This window comes from Tenebrio molitor, chromosome 3 (assembly GCF_963966145.1).
Source record: "Tenebrio molitor chromosome 3, icTenMoli1.1, whole genome shotgun sequence".
NCBI lineage: Eukaryota > Metazoa > Arthropoda > Insecta > Coleoptera > Tenebrionidae > Tenebrio > Tenebrio molitor.
This window is the reverse complement of record NC_091048.1, coordinates 11,201,582-11,208,044: the sequence shown is the minus strand read 5'-3', so window position 1 is coordinate 11,208,044 and position 6,463 is coordinate 11,201,582. Positions and strand designations below refer to the sequence as shown.

Genomic DNA, 6,463 nt, shown 5'->3' with positions numbered 1-6,463 from the left:
TTATGTCATGATTATTCAAGGTGGGTATATCCGAATTATTATCAATTGATTCATTCAATGAATCATTTACATTTAATTTTGGACGTTTATATGGGATTTCATTTTGAAAATTAAAAATTGTTGGAATCGCATTCCATCTCAGCACCTTTTTGTCAGATCTCCCTTCAAACTGATCAGGTGTAAAATGTTTCTAAAAATAGACGAAATTTATTAAACTATGTATGTACAAAATTTAAAGATATGAATGCTCTTGTATGAAAATACTAACTTCGCAAAGTCGAACGTTTTCAGATAATTTTCCTCGTCCAATATTTTGTATCCAAGCCTTATATCGGCTTTTATCCGATATAGGCAAACGGTAAAAGCTTACTCCTGAAAAGCTTCGGCAATTAACGGCACAACAAGACGGCATTATTGCTGAATAATTTTTAAATGGACTTTTTGAATTTCGAGCGTCAATGTGACAAATTCGCGATCGTAGCGCCCCGAGCGGAATTCTAATCGTTAGTGGTGCTGTCATTCGAAGCTGTCACCCGTGTCGGTACTTTATATGTATCAACTGGCTTTGATAATCGAGGGTTTGGGTCGCCATCTATCGGCGATCGCTGATGCTCGAGGAAGTTCCATTGGGATCATCTAAGACTGGTAGGCAGTAGCTGGTGATGCCATCTTTAGGCGGTCGTTGGGTAATCTGCCGATAGATCTATTGATGGTTGCGGACGTATTGTTGGTTGCAGTGGTTGGCTTCCAACAGGTCGCTACATCACCCCCTCCCAGCGGGATGGTTGCGGAAGCGGACAGGCCGTTGGATGTTGCGTCCAGAGCGCGTTTGTTTGGTGTTGGTATCTGTTGTGTTTGTTGCTGTGTTTGGTGGAGTGATGGTGGGTTGTGGTGGGTCTTCATTGGCGTATGCGGGTTTGAGACGATCTGTCCAGACGGAGGTCGGACGACCGTTGAGGAGCAGGCGGAAAGTTCTGTGATCACGGTGGAGAACTTTGTAGGGTCCATCGCATGCCGGTTGAAGGGGAGGTTTGACTGCGTCGTGGCGTAAGAAGCCGTGGCTGCAGGTTTCCAAGTCGCGGAAAGTGAAAATTTGTTTGTTTCCGTGACTGCTTGTTGGTGTTGGACGGAGGTCGTTCATCAGTTTTCTGAATTGTTGAATAAATTCGGGGTCGCTGAGGGGTGATTTTCTAGGGTTGAAGAATTCTCCAGGCAGACGAAGAGTTTGACCGTAGATCAACACGGCTGTTGTGGCTTGTAGGTCGTCACGCCATGCGGTGCGGAGGCCCAACAGAACGAGTGGAAGCGCTTCTGTCCAGGTTTCGGCGTGGCAAGTGAGGGAAGCCTTTAGTTGACGGTGGAGTCGCTCAACTAGTTTGTTGGCCGCTGGGTGATATGCGGTGGTACGGAACTGAATGTGTATCTTGAGCCTTGGCCCGACTTGCCTACCTTGAAGGCTAAAAGTCCTAGAAGATTGCTACCTACCGGATAGCGTATACACGTTGCCACTAAGAGTCCGTTCCCGTGGGAGGGCACCGGCTAGGCCGATGGGCTTCCCTTCCCCCTTAGTCCCACACATAAATTGCGAACCGCGACGCCCGTTGCCCACGGAGCGGTGGGATTGGGTAGTCTACTGGAACGCTTTATGCGTAAACAGATTGTGGTCTGCCATTTACCCGTACCACTCCTGGGGGCAAAGACCGCAGTCTCCCCGTCCTCTTCTTCCCCGAAGGCAAGAAAGATGTTTCACCGCGCATCGGTCCCCGAGACGGGGACCCTTGAAGTGTATCACGCGCATCGGTCCCCCGAAGGGGACCCTCACGTCATCCGCTCATAAAACCTCTCTCATAACCTTTCACAATCTGTCCGTCAACTTCGGGGAGCTGTCTGCTCCCCTAATCTCTAAAGCCCGAAGACCCGCACTCCGTCCACCTTCCGGGGACGGCACATGTCGGCCCGAAGGCCCCACTCTCGGCCCCTGCCACAGGCCATCGCTAAATCCACTTGTAACCAAATTATTTGCCTCAACTTTGCCTTGTCACTACTTCGGGGAGCTGTCTGCTCCCCTAGTTCAAAAGTGGGTGACCTAAGGCCACCTTTCGGGGACATCATCCGATGAGCGGAGCAGATAAATCTCCTTCTGAACCGCCCGATTTGCCCGTAAAGTGTGCTACGACCGACCGTAGGCCCGGTGGCACCACGGGGAGGTCTGGGCGGGGTGTACACTCACGATCTCGGCAAACCACCTGCCGCGGCATGATCTCGGGTGGTGAGTGCACACCTTCTACCACTTGTGGTACGGAACTGGGTAGTACCACATATCTTGTTGAGGCAGTGAAAGAGTTCGGATTCGAATTGGCGGCCCTGGTCGTTGGTGAGGCGGAGAGACGTACCGAACCTGCAGATCCAGCCTGCTACAAATGTTTTTGCGACGGAAGCAGCGTCGATGTTGGTCAAGGGGAATGCTTTGGGCCACCTGGTGAAGCGGTCGATGCACGTCAGCAGATGGCGGTACCCGTTGGAACGAGGTAGGGGGCCTACTATGTCGATATGCACGTGCTCGAAGCGGTGATTGGGGGGTGCGAAGCGTCCGAGAGGACGCGAATTGTGACGCCAAATCTTAGTTCGCTGGCATTGAGTGCATGTGCGGGTCTACTGTTGACAATCTCTCTTGATGTTGGGCCATACAAAACGATCTGTAACAAGCTTTATAGTGGCACGAATGCCTGGATGAGAGAGGTTATGCAATGAGTTGAAGACGGGACGTCGGAGGGTTGGTGTGAAAAAGGGACGTGATTCACCCGTTGTTGTGTCGCAATAGAATGTCAGGTTGATACCAGGGATAGTGATCTTTTGCAAACGAAGGCCTGTGTTGGCGTCTGGGCGAAGAAATTCCTGCAGTTCGGCATCGTTTTCTTAGGCCATGCTGAGGGCGCGGAAGTCGCCGGCTGAGGAGATGCTCCCAATGCGTGACAGGGTGTCGACGGGGATGTTCTCGGGGCCTGGGACGTATCTGACATCTGTGGTAAATTGGCTGATGAAGTCGAGATGGCGAAACTGACGCGGTGTACACTTCTCGGGTTTCTGTGCGAACGCGAACGTCCGTGATTTGTGATCGGTGAGTATGAAGAATGTTTGGCCTTCCAGCATGTGACGAAAGTATTTGATCGCGGCGTACACGGCGTAGAGCTCGCGGTCGTAGGCACTGTACTTAGTCTGTGCTGGAGTTAGATTCCTGGAGAAGAAGGCAAGCGGTTGCCAATTGTTGTTGACTCGCTGTTGGAGGCACGAGCCGATAATGAAGTCGAAGGCGTCTGTAGAGAGGGCGAGGTCAACTCCAATGACGGGGTGTGCTAGGAGCGTGGCGGTGGAGAGACTTTGTTTGCAGTCTGTAAAAGCTTGTGCCATCTCTGGGGTCCAGTTGATCGTTGCTATGCTTTTCGTGTTTGAAGTGAGAACAGCGTGAAGAGGAGCTTGGAGACTAGCTGCTTTCGGGATAAAGTTCCGATAAAAGTTTATTAGTCCCAAGAATTGCCGTAACTGTTTCCCTGTTTCCGGTCGCGGGCAGTTTGTGATCGCGTTGGTTTTTTCGGGCGTCGGTCGGATGCCACTCGCGGAAACGATGTGTCCAAGAAATCGGATTTCGCGTTGGCCGAACACGCACTTGTTACAGTTTATGAGGATGTTGAAGCTTGCGAGTCTTTCACACACAGTACGGAGGTGTTTTAGGGGCTCTTCCTCGTTTTTGGATGCCACGAGGATGTCGTCTAAGTACACATAGCGAAATTCCAGGCCGCATAGAACGGTGTGCATGAAGCGCTAGAACGTTTGTGCAGCGTTGCGGAGGCCAAAGGACATATACAGTGTCTCATTTATCCCACTGAGTGCGGTAATAAAACTCCATAAAAAAAATGAATGAAAACATTGGAAGGATTTTTGGATTTATATTAAAATTTAGCAGAAAGTGGCAAGTGTGAGTTTTTTAGAGTTTGTAAAAAATGTTAATAAGATTCATAACATTTTCAAAATTATATTGAGTAACATAACTTCGGCCGATAATATCTATTAAAAGCAAAATTTCAACGATAATTCAAACATAAATACCTAATGTTAATTTTTCGTTCACTTAAAAATAAAATTGAAGATGAAATTATTGGTAAAATAATTAATTTAACCACATTTACATTAAAGGGTAAAATTTAATTTTAATTGGCAGGATATGAGAACGATAGCATTTGGGAATAATATTGTTGGCGTTTTAATTTGTTGTGAAAATTTGCAATAATAAAAAATCAAAGGAAAGGTAAACGCATCCAGTAGGCTGTGATTTTGCACCGTCACCAGGATAAGAGATGGCGGTAAACGCTTTGTGCCCAAAAAATGTATAGGGAGTTTGCGTTCTATATGTTCTTATTTTGTCTATGGAGGGACTCATATCTATTTTCGTTCTTTATCTAGGGTGCTTGTCAGGGGTAGGGCACTCTATTAGACGACCTTGAATCAAGTTTAATATTTTTCGGCCACTACAGATGGCGCTCAGATCAGAAAAAAAATAAAAAAATTTGCTACTACCAACACAATTTAGTAATTCCTATGGTTGGTCATCCTGGTTAAATCCCCAATCGCATTCACTTTCCTAGTAATTCCCAGAAAAGTGTTGCGACACATGACACAAAATAGTGGATAGTGGAAAAATACAAGTAGATTTTGTGTTTTTGTGTTCAATTTTTAAGTACTTTTGGACAATTTGTAAAAAAAATGTAGCCGTGTTGTGTACCCGGATGTGAAAATACTCCAAATCGCAGGTAGGCTGTAAAAATTAAATTTTTAAACTTTGATAATAATCAATCAATGTTTCCGAAAAATCAAAATTTATATTTAATTATTTATATCATGTTTGTTTCTCAGGCTTTAAGGAATTTTCCAAGACAAGAAGACTACTTCAGTCACCCTCAGGAAGAATATGAATATGTTACTCCTGAAAAAATATAAGGTAAGTCTGTTTTTATGTGATAGTTCAAATACCTAATTGATACTTATTTTAAATTAGATGCGCTTCGAGCTTTCCCTCCTACCATCATTGGGCATTCTCCTGAATCCTGGTCTGTGGAAGAGCCAGAAAAGACGTATCGAGCGATCAAATTAATTTGTAATCGAGTTATCCATGAATCGGAAATCGTATGTCGTTTCTTGAACAAAAAACACAGCTTAAAACACAGGTTAGATCTGGGCATATCAATCTAAAAGACATACAGATTCAAATCCATGGATGACTCGATTACAAATTAATTTGATCGCTCTTTACTTACCACAGACCAAGATGGTGAGGATTTCTTTGTTTACCACTCCCACTCAAAGTAAGAGATGAATCCAATTATCTTTGAAAAAAATATTGAAATTTGTATTTATTTTATTTTTTTACGAGTATTGTTTTACAATATTGTTTACAAGGAAGCCTTTAAAACACGACGCGTAACGGAGTGCTTTTAACGTCAAAAGTGCTTTAAAGACCCTTAAAACCTGTATTATACGCTATTTTTTATTATACTTGCACTATAATCTGAAAATTATAACAAAAAAAGTAAATTGAAATACCTTTTCCGAAGTAATCTGTGTCATTAATTGTTGAGATAAAAATGGTCAATTGTTGTTGTTTCGTTCTCCTCTATATTTGTTAAAAATTGTGTATAAATGTGTGGGTATTTATTATTATTATTATTCAAAATGTAGGTGAATTTGAAAAAACGGGAAATGACATATTTCATAATGTAAATTTGGTTTTAAAATGTTTGTCAATTAATTGTCTACTTGACAGTACTATGGCGGCCAAAAAATTTCGGCCGTCATTTTTCCGTCATTTCAAAAAAATCGGTGTAGTCCATTCCTTATTGTCATTATGATTGATGTTTTTACTTGTCACTTTTGAAAGTCAAGCAAAATGCCATCGGTATCAAATTTTAATAAAATCAAAATAGTAACTCTTGCACAAAGAGGAATGTCCCAAGCTCAGATTTCGATGGACCTTCGTATACCTAAAAGTACAATTTCGTCCATTCTTCAGAAATGGAGACAAAATGGAATGGAACTATTGAAAGACGCCAAGGCTCAGGGAGGCCTAGCACATTTACTGCAGAAGAAGATAATATGCTTCTCAATAGATTACGCAATAGCCCTTTTATGACGGCTGTTGAAGGGGTAAATACAAGCAAATACAACGGAAAGGAGCGGTCGATTTTCGGCAAACATATGGGTATGGATTTTAGTGGATAGACCTGGGCCAATGTTGTCTCTAGAAGATCGGCTCAACAGTGATGTTTATGTTAGGATTCTTGAAGACGTGATGATGCCTTTAGTTTCAAGAATTTTTCCGAATTTTAACTTCATATTTCAACAAGACAATTGTTCAATGCATTCAGCACATAGGGTAGCAGAATGGTAGCATAAACGTTCTTGATTGGCCAAG

At 43.7% G+C, this 6,463-nt stretch overlaps 1 long non-coding RNA gene across 1 annotated transcript; it reads left to right on the top strand.

Moving 5' to 3' along the window:
* Nucleotides 1-4,472: 4,472 nt before the first annotated feature.
* On the top strand, nt 4,473-5,812 carry LOC138126807 (uncharacterized). Its single transcript, XR_011157971.1, has 3 exons — nt 4,473-4,805; nt 4,909-4,993; nt 5,051-5,812. It is a non-coding gene; the product is annotated as an uncharacterized lncRNA (long non-coding RNA).
* The last annotated feature ends 651 nt before the right edge of the window (nt 5,813-6,463 follow it).